The sequence below is a fragment of the Orcinus orca genome, chromosome 14 (assembly GCF_937001465.1).
Source record: "Orcinus orca chromosome 14, mOrcOrc1.1, whole genome shotgun sequence".
Classification (NCBI taxonomy): domain Eukaryota; kingdom Metazoa; phylum Chordata; class Mammalia; order Artiodactyla; family Delphinidae; genus Orcinus; species Orcinus orca.
The window spans coordinates 40,148,715-40,174,712 of record NC_064572.1 but is presented as its reverse complement, the minus strand read 5'-3'; the positions used below and the strand labels follow the sequence as shown (position 1 = coordinate 40,174,712).

Genomic DNA, 25,998 nt, shown 5'->3' with positions numbered 1-25,998 from the left:
GACATTCAAATGAATGTGTACTCCTATTTCTTGTCAACAAGCCAAGAAGGGTTCCTCAGACCACTCCAGGTTTATGTTCCCTTCACTGGAAACCAAGTTCTTTGAGAATACAAACTATGCCTTTCACTCTTCTGTTTCCTCACTGTGGCCCTAGGACATAGGCTCGCACATAATTGGCATTTTATAAATGCAGGTTGAAAGCAAGAAAAGCATATCCCTTAACAGTGATTTTCTGAGAATTTTGTTAGTTTTACCTCTAATCAACAATATAAGCATTTAGGGCTTCCCCGATGGCGCAGTGGTTGAGAATCCGCCTGCCAATGCAGGGGACACAGGTTCGAGCCCTGGTCCGGGAAGATCCCACATGCCACAGAGCAACTAGGCCCATACCCCACAACTACTGAGCCTGCACTCTAGAGCCCGTGAGCTACAACTACTGAGCCCGCGTGCCTAGAGCCCGTGCTCTGCAACAAGAGAAGCCACCGCAATGAGAAGCCCACGCACCACAATGAAGAGTAGCCCCCGCTCGAAGAGAAAACCCACGTGCAGCAACGAAGACCCAATGCAGCCAAAAATAAATAAATAAATTTTTTTAAAAAGCAATAAAAGCATTTATATGTATAAAGCATAACACAGCCTGACACAAGTACAAGCTTCTGTTTATAAACTCCTATTTTCCTAGGTAAAACAGGTACCCAAATTCATGATACTGATTTTTTTCCCACCCCTCCACAAACCACACTGGGTTATTAAACCCAATGAAAAAGCCAGTCTCCTCCCTGGTAGCTTTCTTGCTTAAGAATTTATTCTAATTTGGAATCTCATTCCCTATTCATACCCATGGCACCTAACTCTTTAAGTTTTTTCCAAAAAACCTACAAGATTTGGCATAAAACATTATTTTAAAAAAATAAATTACAGGGGCTTCCCTGGTGGCGCAGTGGTTGAGAATCTTCCTGCTAATGCAGGGGACACGGGTTCGAGCCCTGGTCTGGGAAGATCCCACATGCCGCAGAGCAACTGGGCCCGTGAGCCACAACTACTGAGCCTGCGCGTCTGGAGCCTATGCTCCGCAACAGGAGAGGCCGCGACAGTGAGAGGCCTGCGCATCGTGATGAAGAGTGGCCCCCGCTTGCCACAATTAGAGAAAGCCCTCCCACAGAAACGAAGACCCAACACAGCAAAAATAAGTTAATTAATTAATTTTTTAAAAAGTCTCCATTCTTAAAAAAGAAAATTACAAAAGAAATGGGACATGACACAATCTCAGTCTGATTGTGCTCTTTATATGTTCTTTGTGTGATTTAATTACAAAGTATTTTAGATAATTACTCTGCAACTTTTAATTGAACTAGGATACTCATATTTTAACATTTTTAAAAAGTAAACATCCTTAAACTAGTTAACAGCATTTAATCAGTCCCCAGAGGTATTGGCACTGAGAATCTTATTGATTTTGTAAAAATCAGAGTGATTAAAGTTAGGTACAATATTTGCATCTATAAGTTGATCATGATGTAAGGCATAAGGACCACTGAATATAGGAGCAATCTTATTGTGCTTAGGCCTATCACAATTCAACTTCTTCCTCTGCAGGGAAGCCCCACTTAATTCACTGCATACCTCCACCTCAGATTACTATAACACTTTTTTATTAAGCATCTATGAGACAAGATCCTAAAAAATAAACAAGGTAGGATATAATGCCTGCCAGGAGAAGCTTATGATCTGGCAAAGGAAGGAATGTTTTCATCATGGTCATGACTTAGAATACATTAATTCAGTCATCAAACATGTATTGAAAGCCTTTTTGAAGACATTTATTAAAAGATTTATTACAAATCAGGCTCTATGCTAGAGGATGTGGATACAACAGACACTCCAATACAGAGAAAAAGACATATAGACAAGAAAAGGGCAATGAAGTGCTATAATTGCTATAGGAGAGTATATGGGATAGTACATGAGGGTACAAAAAAGAAAGTACTTAATGGGAGAAGGGGATTTCATAAATGGCTTCATAGAGGAAGCCAATGCTTGAGTTGGGTCCAAATGATAAATAGTAAATAATAATATAATAATAAAGAATATGTGAGAAGCAATACAGCCTAAGTAAAGAGTATAAACAAAAGCACAGAACAAGCATGGCACATTCAGGAAACTGTTATTAATTAAATAAGGGTAGTGAACAGGGTTCAAAGAAATGCTGCAGGAAACGAGAAAAGTTCAATGGAAAAAATACAGCCTGCGAAAGGCCTTAAATGCCATACTAAGAAATTTGAACTTTACTACAGGCAGTAAGGAAGCCAAAGGGTTTTAAGTCAGAAAACAATGATCTGACCTGAATTTTGAAAACTGGCTCTGATTTCAGTATGAAGGATGGACCAAAGGAAGAAAGGTAGATAGGTTAAGAGGTTTTAACATGAAAATGATGGCAAGGGTTGTAGCAAAAAGGTTAGAGAAAAGATACAAATACAAAAGATATTAGCAATACTGAATCTTGAGAATTTGATCATAACAGTGGACACAAAATGAGAGCACAATATTTAATGAATAAATGGATGAATAATTGACTGACTGATTAGGTGTAGGAGATGGAAATGGATAACTGATTGACTAATTTGATGTAGAGAGGAGAAAGGGTTCATGATTCCAGGCCTGACTGGACAGAGGGTGGTGCCTTTAATTGAGGGCAAACATTATGTCTAGGGAAAGAGATCGTAAACTTAGCATGTCAAGCTGACTTTGAGGTAACTTTGAGGTACCTACAGAGGGTGCAGGTGGGGATGTTTACAAGCCATGTAAAGAAGTCTGAAATGCAAGGGCAAGATCTGAATGGGAGATGATTTGGGAACTGTCAATACAAAGAAAACAGTCAAATGTTCCACCAGAAACAGGTGAGGTCATCTGGGGAAGATGTAGAAATAGGAAAGAAAGGCTAAGGAGATCCAGGGGATCACGAACATTTAAGGAATGGACAGAAGGGGAAAAAAGCAACAAAGGCGGCTGAGAATGCACAATCCAAAAGGAAAGAAAAGAACTGGAAGAGAATTTGAAAATAATAGGCAGTAGTGTCAAATTCCACAGATAAGCAAAGAAAAACTAAAGACTGAAAGGAATGATCACCCTTGGTAGTTTGCAAATTTGGTCACCTTTGCCAGAGGAGTTTCAGGAGACAAGATGAGGCACAGAAAACTACAGAGTTCAAGAGTAAAAATAAGGTAAAGAAATAGAGTCAGGAAACGTTAATCCATTCTTTCAAAGACTAGAAAGAAAAAGGCAGTAACCTGAGAGGAAATAAAGGCAGTAGTTTTGGTTTTTTCTAATTTTGTGCTCTCTTTTCTAAGATGCAGAGAAAGAGCTAAAACAGCAGATTAAAAATAAGAAAATGGTGGGAAGAATAGCTACAGCAAGATACCACAGGATATAAGATGAGGATGGGCTTCCAGTCCCATGATGAGGCCTGGAATGCTAGACAGGAAAACAAGGCAGACATTCTGATTTACAGCTGAGTCACGAAGAAGGTGGTAGCTTGAGGCACATTGCTCAGGGCTCTAGCCCTGGGAACACTGGACACTACTGCAGGCTCCACTCACCCACCTTAGTCGGGACTGGCTAAACCTGCAGGATGTGGGAATTGTGCTTGCAGCTGAACGGGGCTGTAGAAAGCAGGGACTAGGTCTTATTAGATGTTATGAGCAAACTCAACCAGCAAGATTATTGAGACAGTGGGCAATACAAATAATTTCAAAAATATAAATGTAATGAAAATGTCTGTAATATTTACTCAATAGCTTAATTTAAAAACTCATTTTTAAAATTCTCATCATCTAGCACAGAGCCTGGCACATAACAGACATCAGCGCACACAAGTGAATGATGTTGTGGGACCGACTCAGGGCAATATCCCAAGAGACAGAACACCTGTGGAAGGCAGGCTCTGCAGTGTTTCCAATGACCTGGATAGAAAAATCTCCTTCCTATGGGACCAGGAGGGTGGAAAAACCTAATTGTCCCTACTGAAAACAAAAGAGGACAACATGACTGTGAGGGGTCTTAATGATAACATTTTAAAAAAAACATTAATTTTTATTAAAAACATTAAAAAAACATTAATTTTTATCAAGAACAGTATATGTATGGCACTGTGCTGATCAGTTTATAAGAATTACCATATCTTAACCTCATTACAACACACAACAGGTACATTTATTCCCATTTCAGAGATGAAGAAACTCAGTTTTCTTCAGAGGTTAAGTAACTTGTCCCAGTTCACATAGATAATAAAGAACCAAGACTACTGAACCCAAGTCAGTAGCACTCAATATGATGAGTAGTGATAGTAGTGGTAGTAGTAGTAACAGCAGGAACAATAGCAGCTAACAAACACTCTTATAGCTCTTACTATGTGATAGGCAATGTTCTAAGGGTTTCATATTTATTAACCTTCACAACTACTTTATGAAGTAAATGTAATCATTTTACAAAGCAAGAAAGTAAACACAGAGGGGTTAGGTAGTTTTCCCAAGACCACACAGCTACTAAGTGGTGGGGCCAGGATTCAAATTTAACCATTACCCTATACAGCCTCTCTCCTATTCATTTTCTCTAAGCTAAGATGCAATATACTGTGTTTTTCAAACTGTTGTTCATGACATCAATGTATTGGTTTATGACAAGCAAGTTTTGTTGTAAATGAAAAGACTAGAATAGAATGGACTACTCCACTCTTTTCCCAATACCTTCTCTAGTGCTGGACGAGATGGCCAACATCCTGGGTGAACTACAAGAAAAGCATATGTAACGGATGTGTTTGTTTAGTTTTGTAATGGATGGGGAAGGAATCAATCAAATTTAACAGTGAAAAATATTCAAAAACTTATTCATGGAGCACAAATCAGAAAATCTGTTTCTTCTTCTTTAAATGTAAAAGTTGTATAGAATAGATAAGAGAAAATGTTTAAGAATTATTCAAAGTAACAGTAAAGTCAATTTCAATGGAAAAAAACCCAAAGAATAATCTATTTTTTTGAAGAAATCAACACTTCAGGGAAACAAGAATATGATGAAAAGGGTCAGGGATTGAAAATAGAAAGCTGAAAAAGATGCTCAATTTAACTCCAATAAGAGAAAAAAATGTAGCCACAAGGGGGAGACAACAGTTACTAGAGCCTTCTGAAGAACTGAAAATAAATAATATACAAATTGCAGTTTTTTTCAAGAATATCACAGTAAGAGGGCTTCCCTGGTGGCACAGTGGTTGAGAGTCCGCCTGCCGATGCAGGGGACACGGGTTCGTGCCCCGGTCCGGGAAGATCCCACATGCCGCGGAGCGGCTGGGCCCGTGAGTCATGGCCACTGAGCCTGCATGTCCGGAGCCTGTGCTCCCCAACGGGAGAGGCCACAACAGTGAGAGGCCCGCGTACCGCAAAAAAAAAAAAAAAAAAAAAAGAATATCACAGTAAGAAAAAAATTCACTTTTTAACAATGAATTATAACGTGGGTAGGAACTGTATCTTAAAATAATTCTTTATGCAAACATAGCTAAAGCCAAGAAAATGGAACAAGGAATGCAAATCAGACAACTATTGCAACCAAAAAAACGGAAGTCTCTTGTACGCTGAGTCAAAGATACTTCTTACCACCTAAAGGAATTAGAGGTAGCTAAGAAATCAACAAAAGGAAAATGAAAAGCAATTCTCTAAACAGGAAGATGACATAAGAACACTGGAAGTAGAACTGTCTGATTCAGATGATGCAGAGAGAAGTTCTAAAAGCAGTTTGGGAAAGAAATCCTAAGTAAAAGGAGAGATACTGTCAGCTTCATCATTAAAAGTAAGTTATGGAACAAATAAGGAAAAACGAAGCTATAAAATGACAACTGGGAAATATTTAGTGAGACAAGACGACAGACGAAGGAAGACATTTTTGCAAAGACGTAGCAGGTGAAGTTCAGGGAAATCTAAAACTTATTAGAGAACAAATAGAAGGCAAAGAGATGTTGGAAGAGTACACAAATAAATGTAGGCATTGATTGTTTGAAGAAGAAAAACAGCAAGGAGGGCTTCCCTGGTGGCGCAGTGGTTGAGAGTCCGCCTGCCGATGCAGGGGACATGGGTTCGTGCCCCGGTCCGGGAAGATCCCACATGCCGCGGAGCGGCTAGGCCCGTGAGCCACGGCCGCTGAGCCTGCGCGTCCGGAGCCTGTGCTCCGCAACGGGAGAGGCCAGGACAGTGAGAGGCCCGCGTACCGCAAAAAAAAAAAAAACACATCAAGGAGAAATTCTGATTGATGTAATTGAAAAATCAAAATCAAAACTGTCTGAAGGTGAAAAATAATTATATTATTTGGGGTGAATTACAAAATAATACTGGAATGGACCACTGTGAGGGAAAATGCCAGCAAAGGAGGACAGAAGTTGCAGATAACCTCAAAAGGCTTTATCGGAATTCTATTATCAAACCACCGATGAAAGATTAAGGTAGATTAAAGACAGTAAAATGTTGACAGACTCAGTCTTTTCATGTGAAGTAAGTGATTCCATTTGTGTGTAGTAATGGTCTTACTTGTCAGACCAAAGAAACGAGGCATGTCACATTCAGTGGACTTAGAGTAATAAACTTGCCTGCAATGTTTTTTCAAACCTGAAACAGTACTATAAAATGTAATTATTTTATGTAAACATTTTTGCCTTTGTGTTTCATATAAGGAAAACCAGTGTAGAACCTAAGACAGTTACAGCTTCAGCAGTTGTTATAATGTTCAGTTGGATTTTTAAAATTAATTTTGCAACATTTCACTGAGTCATTTTTATATATTTTGGAAACTAGATTTATTTTTAAAAAAGCAGTTTACTTATTTAAAAAAGCAGTTTTTCCCTACTTAATAATGAATCAATACCTTTGCTACATATACAGCAATAAGAATAGAACAGAAAATATCAGAAGGCATCATGCATAGTGAAAGTACTTCATGACACTTTAGTTTCAGTTATGTGTATATATGTGCGTGCAGCATGTAAAATGTTCTGATTATAAGTTTTAAAATACACAAGGATAAAACATTTTATTGCAACATCTAAGAAACTTGTAAAATGTAAAGACCCTACTGACAAACTTTTCCATATATTAAAAAAAAACCTTGCACACTGGCTGCCACTCATCCATAGGACTGCTCCCCTCATTCTTCCCCTTTCCCCAGACCTGAGTAGACACTGTCACCTGATGGCCAGTGTAAACAATTGTATGTCTTTGGGGCCCTGTTCACACATCTCCTCTCCCTCACCCCACCTTCAAGATTTAGTCTCTTTAGCCTTAAAAGGAATGTGTGCACACAAGTCACCATTTTGTCTGTCTCCACTCTCATGAGTAATCCCATTCCATACAATCTCTTATTCTAGCACTATCCATAAAATTTTCTACAATAACGGAAATGTTCTATATCTGCCCTGTCCTATACAGTAGTCACTAACCACAAGTGGCTCTTGAGCCTTAGAATATGACTACAGTAGCTAAGGAAATAAATTTTTATTTTTATTTACTTTTAACTCATTTAAATTTAAAAGCTACGCGTGGCTAGAGGCTACCATAATGGACAGCACAGTCTTATACACAAACTTAAAAACCAAATATTTATCCATCTCTCCTTCTGTCTTTTCAAATTCTTGCCCAGTTACTACTTCAGAGAAAAAAAAACAAAAAATCCTCTTGTTGGGACTTCCCTGGTGGCGCAGTGGTTAAGAATCCACCTGCCAATGCAGGGGACATGGGTTCGAGCCCTGGTCCAGGAAGATCCCACATGCCGCGGAGCAACTAAGCCTGTGCGCCACAACTACTGAGCCTGTTCTCTAGAGCCCACGAGCCACAAGTACTGAAGCCCGCACCGCCTAGAGCCCGTGCTCCGCAACGAGAAGCCACCGCAGTGAGAAGCCTGTGCACCGCAATGAAGAGTAGCCCCCACTTGACACAACTAGAGAAAGCCCGCGTGCAGCAACGAAGACCCAACACAACCAAAAATAAATTAAAAAAAAAAAATCCTGTTTATTTTCACTCCACTTATAAATCACAAAACGTGCCTGAGGAAGACAGATAAACCTTGAAAATTAGATAAACAGTTAAAAATGGCTTATCATGAAAAATATTTTAAAGTAAAATTAGATATAATAAATAAAAGTGCTATAAACAATCTCTATATCCTTAAAAATGCCACTCTGTCATACAGTGTACTTTAAATTTAATAAACCAGAACTTTGGAATTGGGAAATTACAGATCATATAAGAAATTGAGTCCAGAGAAGTTAAAAGAATTTCCATTCAGATTCTGTTGACCACAGAGCCAGCTTTTCTAACACAGAAAAGAAACCTAGAAATTCTAGAAATTTCTAGAAATTCTTACCTAGAAATTCTTTCAGAATTCACTCAACAACAATTTACAACAAATTACTAGATACAAACAACAGAAACACAGAAATCCTGCTCTCAAGCCCCTCATTCTTTTTAAATGTCCACCTATCTCCTTAATACTCATCTAATAAAACTTGATTTTCTTCACATATCAATTAAAAAGCATAATTTCAATCAATTTTATTTTCTGGATTTAATTACTAACATCCAATGGTGTTACTGTCTATTATTTTGGGTTGACAAACATAAAATAATGGTTTTATGAGAAAATAGCTTTCCAAGTATTAAATAAAACATCTTTAAGTTTGGAAATTACTATAATTCAATTCTAAAGACATTTCTCTGTAAAAACAAAGTATGGAGTTATTTTTAAGTTTGCTTTTAAATATGCTAGTTATAGTATATAAGTAAGCTTCTCAGAAAAAACTTTCTAAACTTTAGTTATAATTACCACTTAATTATTAGTTTTAATTGAAAATATTAAAATAGTAACCTATTTCAGGATAGTAGGAATTGTAGTCTTGGTAGAAAACATTCAAATAATATACCAGCAGTCTAAGGTTTTGGTACCTTCAAGAAATAATTTAGACAGGAAAGAATACCCTAAACAATCCCTCAAGTCATTCAGTCTATTTCAGGTCTCTAAGCCAATCTGATACATTACTGCAGAAAAATTAAAATGTTTTTAAATCTCAAGAAAATAAATTTGGGGCCTTAGTTTAACTTTAGCAATTTTAGTTGATGAGCTCAAAAGGGTTAACAGTGTGATAAGGCCACACACAGGCAATCTTAGACTACACTAAAAGAAATGCACCATGGGGTTTCCCTGGTGGTGCAGTGGTTGAGAGTCCGCCTGCCGATGCAGGGGACGCGGGTTCGTGCCCCGGTCCAGGAAGATCCCACATGCTGCGGAGCGGCTGGGCCCGTGAGCCGTGGCCGCTGAGCCTGCGCGTCCGGAGCCTGTGCTCTGCAACGGGTGAGGCCACGACAGTGAGAGGCCTGCGTACCAAAAAAAAAAAAACAAGGACCACAACATATTTGGGTTTTTTTAATTCTTAAAGATGTAGGAAAAAACACTCAGTAAAAGCTGAGGGAAGAAATAAAAGTTACTAAAGAACCTAAATATGTTATGACTACAATTCTAGTAAAAAGGTGTTTTGGTTTTTTTCTTTACCTTGGACATAGCAGTATGTAGAAAGAGTCTTCCTCTAATTACATAGCAAATGAGACACAGCAACTAGGGGTTGCTGATAAAGAACTGAAATATTAAAAACACTATGCACAATCCCCAAATCGTGTTTACTTCAGTAACACAAATAATAATTTCATAACTACTTCAGTAACAAATAATTTCATAAACTATGACTGAAAAAAAGTTAAAGGCTGAGGCCTGAGTATCAACCACACCTTAAAATCAAAGTACATTTATATTTAACCTATGCTGGCAACTGGTCAATACAACGCAAGGAACGCTTCAGTGACAAGAAAATACATATGATAATATTCTAGACACAACTTTGTTCTCTATTATGAAAGTAACTTTAAGTAAAATTATGTTAGGTAAGAATAAGCAACTTAGTAAACAAATTAAAAACTAATCATTTTACTGTGAAAGGTAGTTTTCAAATACTACAATTAAACTTGCCAGTCACAATATGATTAAACGAGAATACACATAAAGTACTTCAAAAACAAAACTATAAAGCAGAAATACATCTTTACCCAAAATGACTATATGGTAATACTGCAAAATGTCTCACTATCAAACGTTGAAATACCAAATGCTTGAAGGATACTTCTGGGCTTATAAAATTAACAAAACTTAGGTTAGTCCTTAGTGGGGCTTGATCCTCTTTTAGTACTTAGAAAATCCAAATATATCACAACACTGTCAGTTTGTCCTTCCAACCCCTTAGGAACTAGCTCTTTCTCTATTTCATGCCTGGTACTGCTTAAGGTCTACTTGTGGTCTACGTCACTTCTCTCCTCCACTCATGAAAGCTTCCTGACACTTGGCATATAATCCCCATGTGCTGCCCAAAGTTACTGCTCTGGACTCATCCAGAGTTGCCCAAACCCTCCAGCCCCATCTGGGGAACAGTAGGCAACCCAGCTCAGTCATTAGTTCCTTGGCAATGGCAAGTACTTGCTTCTAACCATCCTCTTCTGCACTCTCTTATTATGAGTAGGAGAATACAATGTTTCCTACTCATCTAGGTACTCTGTCTATATGATGGCTGTCTATTCTCCTAGTTTCCTTTAGATCTCTCCAACTCGTGGAATACAATGCACATGTCAATTTGTAATAATTCTCAACTCTGTCCTGTGTTCTCCAACACTACCTCATTTCTTAATCTAGAATCTTATCATCTAGAGCCAGTATTCTAGCATAAATTTCCTTAATTCCCTACCTTCAGTTTCTTCCCCTTCAATTCATCCCTATAGTTTTCCCAGAGTTGATATTTAAAATCATAAATCTGGGGCTTCCCTGGTGGCGCAGTGGTTGAGAGTCTGCCTGCTGATGCGGGGGACGCGGGTTCATGCCCCGGTCCGGGGGGATCCCACGTGCCACGGAGCGGCTGGGCCCGTGAGCCATGGACGCTGGGCCTGTGCGTCAGGAGCCTGTGTTCCGCGGTGGGAGAGGCCGCGGCGGTGAGAGGCCGGTGTACCGCAGAAAAAGAAAAAGAAAAATCATATATCTGATGTCACTCTTCAATTTAAAATCCTTCAGTGGTCCTCCAAAGAACAAACACCTTAAAACAGTACTAACAACAGCAGGTGACAGCTGCTGAGAAGTTGTATGCCAGGTACCTGCATTACCTCATTTAAATCTCACAACAATCCTACAGTGTAGATATATTCATTATTCTTATTTTCCAGATTTAAGCAAAACGAAACTTGGAAAAATCACATGATCTGTCCATAGCCACACAGTAAGAAAATGCAGCTAAGATTACAAAAGCCTTCAAAATCTGGCTTTTACTCCTTTGCAGCAGCTCTCTCCCACAACTACCCAATAAACCCTGCCTTCCACTTATATTAAACCACCCAAAGATATGTGACCATACTATGATCTTTCAGGACTCCTTACCAGTCTTGGTACCATACTACCCCCCTTGGCTCAAAATGCCCACTCACCCACCTTGGTCCACCTTGGGAACTCTCTCTGAAGACTTTTTCCTTTCTTTCTTACCTCCTCCACAAGGGAGGTTCCTAGGCAGAACAATATAAGCCAAAATGATACACACACCCCACTCTAAACTTCAAAATGCTACAATACAGAATGCTCAAATAGATTTTCCAAGGTAATTCCCAGGTGAGAATATAGTGCCAGCCTCATAAACTCTACATTTATCAGAAAAGTAAATAAAGATCAACAATGTAGCAAGAGCAAAGGCTAATAAAAATACATTTAATACTTTTGCAAAACATTCACAACATGTAAAATTCAATTATTTTGAAATATGTGGTAAATCATCCCGAATATAAAGGATCAAATTTAAAAATACTTTCTTCTGCAAGTTTGGACTTCTTTAAATGTAACAAGCAAGATAAATTCTACAAAATTTTACAAAATCTGTTAGCAAACCAAGACAAAATTCAAGAAACTAAAGAGCTCTTCTATGACTATATCTGGGATCAGAAAATGACGATTCAATACTAAACAACTTGTGCTTATGAATCATATTAGATGATGTAGAGGTACAGGGATTATGTTACCACATCTGCAGCATCAGCATATTAGGCCTGCATCTTCCAGGAACATGCAACAATAATATCAGGAGTCTCTTTTGGGTATTAACTGAGTTTAAACAGCATTTCTTCAAGGTACTACTCAAATATATTAGCTTACAATTCCCCACGCTAAAGCTCCTATTTTCATCTATTCACAGCCTCAAGATCTTCCTGCTTAAGGGTTAAGCTAAGAAAGGAAGAAGTCTTCAGAGTTTCCATGGTGGACCAAGGTGGGTGAGTGGGTATTTTGAGCCAAGGAGGTAGTATGGTACCAAGACTGGTAAGGAGTCCTGAAAGATAGTAGTATGGTCACAGATCCTTGGGTGGTTTGGTATAAGTGGAAAGCAGGGTTTATACTTAATTGCTCTTTAACTGGCATTTGGACACAAAGCACCAAGTGTTACTTTCAAAGTTTTAATCTCTTTTCTAGCTCATTAAGAAAATGTCCTATAAGAGCACTTCTAGAACTTATCCATATATCTTTTCTTGCTTTTCCCCACTAATCCTTACAAATCATATTCTTAACTCTTAAGCAAATTTCTTGTAAAAAGCATAAACTACTTCTTAACAATATCACCTAACAGAGATATTTAGGAAATTGACCTTTAATGGTTCAAGCACTATTCTAGGGTGGCATATCCAAAATTATTTTGCCTTTGACATTCCTACTGGATACAACCAACATGCATTTCCTGTAGAATATCCAGGACCAAGCAGAAGAATTACTTTCAAAGGGTTTTTTTTACAATGGTCTACTCAGGATATTAGAGCCTGGCCGAAGGAAACAGTAAGGAGAATGGAGAAGGAAAAGCTCCATCAGCAGAACTTGACAGGCAAAGGAAAATGAACAGAAGTCAAGATGATTCTCAGGTTTATAATTTGGGTAACTGAGTGACTGGCAGCATCACTAACCATGGCAGGAAATGAAGTGAATACATAAGTCTGGAGAAGACCACGTACTAATTTTTGATGTTTTAAATTTCAGGTTTTCTGCTGAACTATCAGGTAGGCATTCTAAATAGCAAACTTAAGGACTGTAATGCTCAAGAGAGAAACTAGGGTGGATAAAAGAACACAGATATGAGATAACAAAAAATAATATGTTCAAGAAAGCATAACAATGAAGAAAAAAAAAGTCAGGCTGAAACCTTGGAAAACATGAACATTAAGGGACAGGAGTTAGTAATGATAGCTGAGAAAGAAGAGGTAAGAAAGAGAAACAGGAGAGAGTGATATCATGGAAGCCAAGAAAAAGAGGGTGTCAAGAACATGGGCACGATCAGCTAAATGGTTCACTCAGGATTTAACAATTAGGAACTATGTCCAAGGTTAATACAATTTCAACAAGTAGAGGAAGCAAAAGTAATAAAAACACTGTTGGGAGAAGGAAACAAAAAAGGAAGAGTGCAAAGTGTATTTGGCAAAGTGTATTTGGAACAGAATGTAGAAGAGTTTTGCTGGAATGGAAAGTTCATGTAGCAGAAGACAAGACAGGAAGTCTGGGCCAAAGACTTTGCATTCAAGATTTTATTCTATTTTAGATTTTATTCTGTGAGGAAGAAGAAAGACAAGTAGCTTTTCTTTTTTCTTTTTGAAACAACTACCCTGGTGACAACATTCATGATGAACTGGAATGACGAGAGTTACAAGCTATTAAGCAGTCTTAAAATTATCTAAACATAGTAATGAGGGCCTGAAAGAGGTTGGCAGTAGACAAAGTAAGAATTAAGAGATACATGAAGGAGAGATATTCTCTAAGCCCAGTGTGCCCTAGATATTCCACTATTACTATATTATTATACTCATCACATTGCACCATAATCATCTGTGGACTGGAGTATAATAATAATCATAGGGCTTCCCTGGTGGCAGAGTGGTTGGGAGTCCATCTGCCAATGCAGGGGACACGGGTTCAAGCCCTGGTCCGGGAAGATCCCACATGCTGCAGAGCAGCTGAGCCTGTGCGCCACAGCTACTGAGGCTGCACTCTAGAGCCCGCGAGCCACAACTACTGAGCCCGCTGGCCGCAACTACTGAAGCCCGCACGCCTAGAGCCCGTGCTCTGCAATAAGAGAAGCCACCACAATGAGAAGCCCGTGCACTGCAACGAAGAGTAGCCCCCGCTCGCCGCAACTAGAGAAGGCCCGCACACAGCAACGAAGACCCAACGCAGCCAGAAACAAAATAAATAAAATAAATTTTTAAAAATAATCATATTATTATACTCATCACATTGCATCATAATCATTCGTGGACTGGGACCCTCTCTTATTCGGCCTCTCATTACTAGAACTAACAAAACAGGACACAGGAAGAGGCCAAAAAATTTTTGTTGAATTACAACAGAACTCAGTAATGATAAAATATAGAAGTGGGACTTAAAGTTACTGCAGAGAAACCTAAGTGACTACAAGACGGTAATATAGAAAACACTAATGGAGAAGTTAAGATCAAGTTTAGGGAATGAGTTTAAAATACGTTTAGGATGAGACGTGTCTAAGGACAACATTCAAATAGAAATATCAAACAGCAAAAAATGAAACCACAGAAGGAAAAAAAAACCCATAGGGATTAGGGGTGCCAACCCTCCATTCAGCCAAAAATCCAAGTACAACTTACAGTAAGCCCTCCCTATACTTGGTCCCTCTGCATCACAGATTTCACCAGCTAAGATCCTGTAGTACTATAGTATCAACTCTTGAAAAAATTCCACACATAAGTGGACCCATGCAGTTCAAACTTGTGTTGTTCAAGGGTAAACTGCATTCAGATATTCAAACAAAAAAGAGAATTTTGAGATACATCATGAAATCATCAACAAATCTTATTATTTGCTCATAAGAACAAATATTTAACAAAATACCAATTTCCTAAGACACTTTGGGGGTATGACTCTATCTTTAAGAATGCTATCTGAATTGCTTACTTGCATATTCTGTAAAAATTAAATTGATGTAAAAGCCCAACCAAATAGGTCAATCAAAACTGGGTCAATAGGGCTTCCCTGGTGGCAGAGTGGTTAAAAATCCGCCTGCCAATGCAGGGGACATGGGTTCGAGCCCTGGTCCGGGAAGATTCCACATGCCGCAGAGCAACTAAGCCCATGCGCCACAACTACTGAGCCCGTGCTCTAGAGCCCGAGAGCCACAACTACTGAGCCCACAAACCTAGAGCCCATGCTTCGTAACAAGAGAAGCCACTGCAATAAGAAGCCCACGCACCGCAACGAAGAGTAGCCCCCACTCGCCGCAACTACAGAAAGCCCACACGCAGCATAGAGAAAGCCCGCCTGCAGCAACGAAGACCCAACACAGCCAAAAATAAATAAATAAAATAAATTTGTTTAAAAAAACTGGGTCAATACTAAATAATTACTTGCTTTATTTATTCATTCATTCAAAAATATTTATTGAGTGACTATCAGTTTGCATTGGGACAAGGGGAACCAGATACAAAGCAAATAAAGTAACATATAGCAAATACTACAACAAAGTCACTGCAAAATGTAAAGAAACACAGGTAACACAGAACAAAGAATATAATGGAGGATGGGTAGAGAAGGCATGATGAAAATAGACCTAGAAGCTGTCCTGGAAGAGGAGACACCTATGTTGGGCTTTTTAAAAGATGAAGTGATTTAACAAGATAGCTAAGAAGCTGAATGGTATTCTGGAACAAAAGGAATAGTATGTGCAAAAGCATGGAGATGTCAAAAAGAGTTTCTCATCTTCATGGAAACATGACAGATATGTCATGGCACAGCTCATGGAAGACTTTCTGTACACTGATAAGGAATCTGACCCTTATCCTATAGTCCTGTGGTAAGAAACATCAGATGTGCATTAGAATGCCCTAAGGAGTACTCCAAATCCCCTAAAGCAGAGTGCAAGTGCAGGCAGGAGATGGAGAAGCAAAAAACAGGGCAGAGCCACAGAAGATTTTTAAGCAATAACAAAACTTGTTTCAGAAATCCAAAAGTCAGTAGCAGTGGCTAAGGGAAGAAAACCTCGAGGAAAACTGAAGAAGATTAAGAAGCGATTGCAATAATGCTCCACCACTAAATACTGACAACTACCTACTCAAACATAAATGAACCACAAAAAGAGGCACATAAATGCTGTAACTGTAATATGCGCTTTGAACCATGAGTTTCAGAATTCATCTCTGATAACAACTCAATAATCAGAAGCAATTACAGTAAAAGTACAATCAGGGACATTAAAAAAAAAGGGAAAAAGAGTGGCCACCAAATTTTCCCCTTAAACGTACTTCATCTATACTTTAATTTAAAAGGTTTTTTTTATTAAAAAAAATTTTTTTTCTTTTTAAAAAAGATACTTCATAATAAAACTACCATAGCAGGCAGAGATTACTAAATCCAAATTTAGAACCTACCAAATGGCTACTAGCACTGTGCAAAACTACTGAGAATGATAATCAGTAAAAAGTTACCAGAGGGCTTCCCTGGTGGCGCAGTGGTTGAGAGTCCGCCTGCCGATGCAGGGGACACGGGTTCGTGCCCCGGTCTGGGAAGATTCCACATGCCGCGGAGCAGCTAGGCCCGTGAGCCATGGCCGCTGAGCCTGCGCTCCACAATGGGAGAGGCCACAACAGTGAGAGGCCCGCGTACCGCAAAAAAAAAAAAAGTTACCAGAGAAAAACTGGTCAATAACAACAACAACAAAGATTATTTAACGGATTCCTAATAATTCATTAAAAATTTTGTTACCCACATATAAAAACAACAGTTTTGAACTGATGAAAATTCACCAAACTGGGGGGAAGGGATGTTCTTTAATACCTATCTCCACTAGCCACTGTCTTCATTTGAAAAAATATAGGTCAGTACATAAGGACACATATATGATAATGAGAGACCTTAGGGTCACAGATAAGGATAAAATTAATTTCATTTATTTTTCAAAGAAATAGTTCCTGTAATTTTTTTTCTCTCTACTGGGTCATTCCATCAGCTACAAATATACTACAAAAGCACCCATCTTTTAAAAAAATTAAAATTCCTTGACTCCACATCCCCTCCAGCCAGCACCCTGTTTTTCCTCAGTTTCAGTTGAGACTCCTTGAAAACACTGGCTGTCTCCAATTTCTCTCCTACAGGTCCCTCTTAAACCCTCTCCAATCAAGTTTTCATCTCCATTAATCCACCATGAACAACTTAAGGTCACCAATGATTTTCCTTTTTTGTTTGTTTGGGTTTTTTTGTACCACGAGGAATGAGGAATCCTCATTCCCTGACCAGGGATCAAACCCATGCCCCCTGCAATGAGTAGAAGTGCGGAGTCCTAACCACTGGACCTCCAAGGAATTCCCACCAATGATTTTCATATTGTTAAATCTAAGTCACATCTTAGTCCCCGATCTAACTGCAGCCAACAAAACTGATCACTCACTTCCCCCTTCTTAAATCATTTCACTTGGCTTCAGAGATAACCACTCACTCTTCATTTGCCTTCTTTGGAGGGTGCTTCTTACTCTCATTTTTTAGCTCTAGCACTAACTCTCCAGGTCCCTCTCTCTCATTAGAGGACCCCAAGGCAAAGTCTCTGACTTCTCCAGTCACACTCACTTCCTAGATTATCTTAATCAGTTCTAATGGTATTAAATACTATCTCTATGCCAATGACTGGAAATTTATATCCCCAGCCCCTCCTCTGAACTGAAATGCAGACTCATGTATACCCAGCTGTCTAGACAGTATCTCCACTTGGACTGCTAACATATCCAAAACTGAACGCATTACTCCCCCTAAAACCTGCTTCTCCTGCAGTCTTCCCCATCTCGGTAAACTCCATTCTTTCAGTGGTTCAGGTCAAAACCTACAACCCACATCTAATCCACCATCAAATTCTGTTGGCTCTGCCTTCAAAATATACTGTGAGCACTTCTCCTAACCCTGCCTAAAATCACCATCATCTCCCACATGGCATTATTGCTGAAGCCTGCTGAATTATCTCATTATGCCCGCCTATGACATTCTCTACACACCAGTGGAAAGGTCTATTTAAAACAAGTCAAAATCAATGGATGGCTTCCCACTTTCAGGGTAAAAGCCAAAAAGTTCTATTGGCCTGTAAGGCCATATATGATCTATTTTGCACTCCCACTACCATCCCTTTGGCCCCTTCACCCACCTCTCTGGCCTCATCTTCCACCAATCATTCCTCACAAGGCATCCAATGATCTGTTTATCACTCCTCAAACAGGACAAGCATGCTTCAGACAAAAGACATCTGCACTCTTATTCCATCTTCCTCAAATGCTCTCCCCTAATATCTGTACAAATTAGATCACAACCTCACTTCTTCCACATCTCTGCTCACCACTGATCACTGCAGCATCCCCTGTGTTCTTTTCACCTTATTCTGCTTTGTTTTTTTCCACAGCAGTATAATAGCTGACATATTGCATACATACTTGTTTATTTTCTGTATCTTATTATTAGAATATAAGTTCCACAAGGTCAGAAAATGTGTTTTCTTCACTGCACCATTACTAGCAAGTGCCCAGCTGGTATTTGTTGAATGGAAAGATGGCATGAATGAGGAAAATCCAGATTCAGGATCTGGTCTCAAAGTCTGGGTTGAGGAAACTTACAGTGTAGAAATCCTCAAGTAGTGAAAAAAACATCAACTGCAAAAGTGGCCACAACAATGGCCAAGTCTACATGTCTAGCTGATGCCAATAATAAATAAGGGCTGACAAGTCCAGACTATCTTAAAATAAAGAAAATAAGCTTGAGATAAAATGTTTAAATAAAAATAAAAGAAAGAAGAAGAAATGGCCATCCCTGCCTCGCTATTCCCTGTAAAGAAATACCACCTGGATATGTTTCCTGTAAGCTGGCCTACCAAGTTAGACCAAAATATTACCAGACCCATTCTACACACTTAAATAGCTGTTAGGAATAGTCCCTGCTTTTCTAAGGTATGGGCTTCTGAGAAAATTGTAACTCCCAACCCTAACGCTGGCTGCCAAGACATAATGGTCAGAGAAAGCTCTCAAATTTCCCCAAAGCACTCAGGCTGCAACCAAATATCATTAATGTAATGACAACAACAATTCAAAGTACCTTCTGGTGTCTGCCTATCTTCATTTTCTCTAGTGTATGCACTAGGGTATCTGTCATCAAGAGACTGTGGTATCTTGATATGGGGGGAGGGAGGTGTGTGGAGCGGGGAGAAGGGGAGAGAGAGAAAGAGAGGGAGGGAAAGAGAGAGAGAGCAAATTCAAAGAAACAGGACCTGGATTTATTTTTTTCCATTTTAAAGAGAGGTAGATTGCCAGGGAATAGAAAGCATCTGTTAAGATACAAGATGTCACCTGGGCTCTTCAATATGACACCAAAACAGAGATCCCAGAGGAACCAAAACCCTGAGAAATCCAGCATTCCTCAGCTAAAGAGCTGTCTTGCATCTCCCATTACCATACATAGAATTGAAGAGATGGCGCAGGAGACCATGCCAAAATGGACAGCTGAGAGCAGTAATGGGGGAGGGAAGAGTGGTAACAACCATGGAAAAGCAGGGGAGAGGAATAATTACCCATGTTTTTTCTCTTTTCCCCCTTCCTATTCTACTTACCAAGTATAGAAGAAACTGGGCAGATGAATACAAGGAAGGACAACACAGACAGTGAAGGATAACGATGCTCTGAAGCAAAAGGTAGCAGAAGAAATCATGCACAAATTCCTTTTCTAAGTCACTCTTCGAAAAACAAACATGAAGTTATGAACTGACCGAGGAAATTTAAAATTTAAAACAAATTCCCACACTTTAGATAATAACAGAACTATACAAAGAGAAGAGAGATTCTTAATTATTTGGAATGATGGTCCTGGGGCATTTTTAAGATCAACAATCCTCAAAGATGATCTAAATATTTTCGAACTAACTTACTGATCAACATGGGAAAGGTGAAAATCTTTCACTTTCATGGACGCAGGCTTTAAGAATTCTCTGGCTTCCCAATGGCTCCAAATCTCAAAATAACCCATTTGAAGTCAGAGAGGTAACTCTGGGGGCATTCAAAGGCAATCAACTCAGCAGAGAAGAGCTAAAAACTCAGAGATTACACCTATCATACTCTTGATTGGTCAATTCACTTAAAAAGAAAGGAGCGTTCTGATTGGTTGCTCTCTATAGGCTGAGTCACGCCCCAGCATCAGCACCTGTAGCAAGATGGTAGAAGCTAAAAGAGGGCACAGGATACTCTGAGAAAGGGGGAGGGGCGGGGGGCCGGGAGGTCAGTAACAAAGGAAAGACGATTTAATGCCATGCAGCCACTGGCCATCAGCAAATCACAGTAGTGCACGCGAACCAAAACTGTTTGTAGCGTGAGGTGGCATTCCGTGTTTACTTCTGTGCGAATACTTCCCTCTCCTTAAGGCTCCTCTTCTAATCCTGCACTGATGGCTCTTCCCCCTCCTCCCTGACAACTGTCATTCTCTAGAGCTTCTCTTCCTCCAGCCACTTTTTGATTTTGGTGATTTGGTGTTTCCTACCCCCAGTTCAGTCTCTTGCCATCTTCCTGAATTAGCTCATCCTGTATTAGCTCATGCTTTCTACTCAGTCCCTGTCCTTGACAAGTACATAACCCAGTGGGGGAGTTAGCTGTGTCACTAAGTTAGGTACAATAAATCCCAGTCAATGCTATGAAAGAAATATAACAAAGCGCTGTGAGCGCATATTCATCTGTCATTACCCCACTTGATAACGTCCAAATCAACACTCCAGCTTCCCACTCTCTTATCAGTTACTAAGCCCCACAGCTTTCCATAATACCCCTGATCTCCACTTCCAACTTGCAGTTTAGGCTTCATTTCTCATTAGACCTATTTCAACCACTTCCTATCAGAAACACAATTCAATATATTTCCACTTTGCCACATCAGCCATCTCCCTAAAAGATATAACATACTATATCATCCCTTTGCTTTGAAACATCTAATATTTTTCCAGTACCTAAGAGATAAAGTTCAAATCCTTAGCAGAGAAAATAAAGTAATATAATATACTTTTCAAATAGAGCCCTTTAAAAGCAGGCTGTTTGAGTTCTGGTTCCGATGCTTCCTAGCTGTGTTACCTTTGGCGGGTCACCTTACCTCTCTTTCTCATGTGCAAAATGAGGATATGAAAAGAACCTACATCTTAGGGTCGTTATGAGGATTAAGTAAGAAATTCTATCCAAGTACCAGCAAAGTAACCAGCACTCAATCAATGTTAATTACTACACCAGGGTTGTCTCATCTATCTAGAATGTCTTACTCCCAAAGGAAGAAGATAACCAAGGTTTTATTTTTGTACATTTTAGAATGATTAATAAAAGTTAAATCAGAAATGATCTTCTAGTTAATCCGGAAACAACAAAAACTTCAATTAACCAAAAACTGCTTTCATGAAATTTTTGCCTAAGTTTACTATAACTTATTAAAAAACAAATACCCATTTATTAAAAAAACTAGGTTAGTTTCATTTTGTTTTGTTTCCTATTCAAGTTCAAGAAGAAAAAAGGCAGCAGTTTACCAATGGAAACTCACTTAGATATTTATAAGAATGTGATTCTCTATAGTATAAAATCCACAAAAATTAAATGCAATCTCAATTGCATATATTATTGTTAAAGATATATACATATAACAAAAAGAACCATAGAAGCTTAAGAAAATAAAAATATGCATCAGATGGTAGAGTGACATTTGTTCGTAGAGCTCACAATCAAAAGATGAAATCACACACAAAAATTGTCAATGATTTTTTTTTGGTTTTTGTTGTTGTGGTCAATGACTTTAATAATTTTAAAACTGCAAAGTCTACAACAATAAAAATAACAAAAATAAAACAGATCACAAACATATTTCAAGAGAATAATATATTTATGATGCTAGGTACTAATGAAAATTGGTAAGAAGAGTCCAGTAAATTTATGGGCAAAGGACAAACAATTCATACAAAGGAGGAAATAAAATGAGAGAAATACTGCACTTCCTTTTCTATTGTGAATAGTGATCTTAGACAGCAGGTACCCTTATACCCATTTGAAAAAAACAAAAGTTAAAAACAAAAGCCTGTAAAAGATAAAACTGGTCAACCAAACTGCTGGAAGCAGTAAAAAAAAAAATACTACCTTTCAGAAACAAACCTAGCAATATTTTTCAAAAGTGACAAAACCCTTCATACCTTTTGACCTTATAATCCCCCGCCTGGGGCTTTAGTCTAAAGGAAAGAAGCAAAACAAAGGACATCTCTATGTTAACTGCATCCCGTGAAAAACGGGAAGCAGCTGAGATGTCCAATAATTATAAATAAGTAAATAAATCAACTCACTGTAACACTGTATGATAATTTAAATATATAAAAACTATAGCAGTAAGAAAACATAAATATGAAGGCAAAAATTGAACTGTAATGCTGTGATTACAGTACAAAATCATGTATATATGATGAGAAATGAATAAGAGAATATTTTAAGTTTATTTTTTTTCCTTATTTCTTTGACCATTAAGTTGTCTGTTAGAATTGATCAGGCCTCCCATAGGAAGTACACATTTCAAAACTAACTTTTCAAAGGCATAAAACCACAATTTTTCTTTTCCAAAAAACCTATCACATAGGAGTAATCAGATAGGCTCTTTTCACGTACAGACTAGCGATACATGTAATTTTAGCCATGCTATTAGCCAGCTGTAACCTTATTTTATTAAATCTCATTTTACCATCAAAATGTAACTGTATGTGGGGGTCTCCATATGGTGAGCAGAAGCCACTTATTAAGGAGCACTCTATCCAGCAATGAGGTCAAAAACCCCAGACGAATGGAATAGTGGAGGTTAGGTTTCTCCTATATCCTAAAATGAATCATCATGTTTCTTAGCCTCAAGGGCTCTAAGACCCTAGAAGCAGCAGGCAATTAAGCAGCCAAAGAGATTGAAAGTGGAAGCTGATTTGCTCTCCCTCTGAAAATTGACAACTTCCTCATTTTCCCCCAAAGCACCATGGAATAATGAAAAATACACAAGTGTGACATCAGGAGATGTGGGATACAAGTGACTCTTAGTAACTTCAAGTAAGTTTCTTGCCCTTTGGGGTGTCAGTCGTTTAACGGGTAAAATTTTTAAAGTTGAAACAAATAATCTATGAATTCTTTCAAGTTCAATATCCTACTAATAGACCCCTTTAACCAATATACGTCCAACTCTCTCAAAATCTCCCACTCTGATTATAAAACAAGACTTAGAAGTAGGCAACTGGGGGCAAGGACACAGATGGTCAAAAGACCTGGATTGTATCCCATCTCTGTCCCCTTCTACCTGCATGACCTTGGGCAAATTTCTTTGTCTTAAAGTCCTAAATTAAAGAAACAGCAAGGGCTTCCCTGATGGTGCAGTGGTTGAGGGTCCGCCTGCCGATGCAGGGGACATGGGTTCGTGCCCCGGTCCGGGAAGATCCCGCATGCGGCGGAGCGGCTGGGCCCGTGGGCCATGGCTGCTGAGCCTGCGCGTCCAGAGCCTGTGCTCCTTAACGGGAGAGGCCACAACAGTGAGAGGCCCATGTACCGCAAAAAAAAAAAAAAAAAAAATTAAAGAAACAGCAATACTTACTGGCCATATTCTTTTTATTCTTGTGTCATAAAACATATTGGTTTTTTTCTGTCTTAAGTGGGGTTTCATTCCTAACCAGCAACAACAATTTTGACTTTATTCCTGGAAATTTTAAAGTACCTTGTGCAGTCACCGCTTCTAAGTTTTCTAACACAGAAAGAGGTAGTTAATATACTTTACCTATAAACTATATTCAAGATTAGGAGCATTCCTCAAAAGTTCATTCAGTAAACAGTTTGTGAGCACCTGTGCCATAAAACAGCATGTGTTAGAGTTGCAAAGGTCCCTTCCCTTAAGAAGCCCAAAAGTCTGGTGAACACAGCCATATTAACAAATCATTAACTACCAACTGACAAGTCCTAACTGCAGAATGTACAATGTACTAGTGGATCAGTGAAGACAAGTGAGATAAGATGTCTGGACAAGATTCAGAGGTGATAATTTGGTCAGGTCTTGAAGGGTAAGTTGTTTACTAGATGGAGAAGAATTCTCAATAGAGGCAACAGTGTAAAACCACAAAGGAAGATGACATCTTCAGAGAACTCTAAGTAGTCTTTATTCAGAGGGCAGGCAAAATGGTAGAAGATGAAATGAGAAACAAAGACAAGTACGAGAAATCGTGAAGGGCTCTGACTTTTATCAAATACAGATTATGAAGAGTCACTGCCAGACTTTTAAACATGAAATCAAAGTCCCCTCTTCTTCCCCAATCAAAGTTGAGTCAAGACAACAAACAGAAAATGAAGGTCTGGATGTGAAAAGGTACAATAAATTGCCTTGTTGTGTTTTTTTAAATGGAGAGTTCCTGCTGTTCAGGATGGCTTCTAGCAGTTTCTTACTATGGCGTATTAATACAACACTGAAGTAAAACAGTATGAATTACAGCTAAAGGTTCAAGAAAGTGTGTGTTTACCCAAAGATTATTTGACATCAGTGTTGTTGAGAACACTAAAGAAAACAAGCAAATAAGAAAATACTAAAGATACTAAGTAATAAATTAAGAGAGGCAAACAGTAATAACATCTAAGACTGACTTCAGGCAAAACATTCAGGAATGTTTAAATCCTTATAATACATATATTGATTACAGATAAGACATGTTTTTTGTGACTATCTTTTGCAGAAGGCAAGTATCTTAAATGCCTTTTGGTTAAAGAAGAGGTGCCACAACCAAACTCTCTTTAAAACTACTCTAGAAGATGATGCTTAAGAAGAAGAAAAAGAAAAAACTGGCAAAATTAATAGGTTCCATTAATATTTTAATGCTCAGGAAAAAAAGGGAGAAAAGAAATGCCTTTCAAAAGGTTATTTTGGAAAGCCTAAGCTCCATTTATCTCACCAATGGGAGTGAAACACAGACATTCCAATCTGGGACTACGAAGAGTCCCTGCATCAGTAATTTCCCACTGTTCAGGCCTAGTCTAGGAACAGCAAGCCTAACTGGTTGGGTAGCCCACAAAGATGAATTTGCAATTACTGAAATTCAAACTCAAGCTTAGCCGTCAAATGCTCCCTCAAAGGAGTCATTCTCCCTTTGCCTGACAAAAAAGAGTAGGTGCATTAAAAAATATATATATGTATAAAAACAGCAGATGTCTAAAAAGGAGAGAGAAGCAGCATCTGAACCTATGGCAACGATGTGGTCCACCAAAGTTTTGTCTCAGGATGTGTTTAGGGTGTGTCTTTGTTTGGGCCCAGTAATTAAAAACAAAAAAAACCACAGTCATTCGGGGCACCCCGGTACTTCGTACTTTCCCTATCATCCCTCACTAGCATCCTGGCTCTGAAATCACTGGGTATCTCAGCCTCGCCCTGATTTCTCCTTGAGAGAGGGCCGCAGCCGCAGCGGCCCACGGGCCCTGATATGCCTGTCACAGCCCCAGGGGCGAGGGGCGTCCAACCTCCCCGCTCCACGCCTGCCTGCCCTCAGGCGGCTCGCGGAGACTCCAGAGGGTCGCTCCGGAGGGCAGGAGGCCGGAGGACGCCACGGCCCTATCCCGGGCGCCCGGACCTGGGCCCCGGACCGCGCCCCCTGCCCAGGGCTGCCGCGGGCGCTCGCCCCGCCCCGACTCCGGCCCCTGCTCCCGCCCCGACCCCGACTCTCACCGTGCGGAGGTCGCGCTGCCTCCTCAGCCGCGGCCCGGCTGCGGGTCGCCCAGCGACCTACAAGCCAAAGGACGGCAGGTGAGGCGAGGGGCCGCCCGTCACATCCCCGCTGGCCCAGCCGCCCGACCCACAGCAGCC

At 39.4% G+C, this 25,998-nt stretch overlaps 1 protein-coding gene across 7 annotated transcripts in view; it reads right to left on the bottom strand.

Annotated features, from left to right (window-relative positions):
• CCSER2 (coiled-coil serine rich protein 2) overlaps nt 1-25,998 on the bottom strand; it is a 160,538-nt gene extending 134,540 nt beyond the window's left edge. For 6 of the 7 annotated variants that reach the window (XR_004484954.2, XM_004273012.3, XM_049697133.1 and 3 more), the window contains exon 1: nt 25,861-25,998. The gene's annotated coding sequence lies outside the window, so the exon portion shown is untranslated. Of the gene's footprint in view, nt 1-23,934; nt 24,001-25,860 lie in introns of all 7 variants that reach the window. The other variant, XM_033433945.2, reaches the window with a different exon arrangement.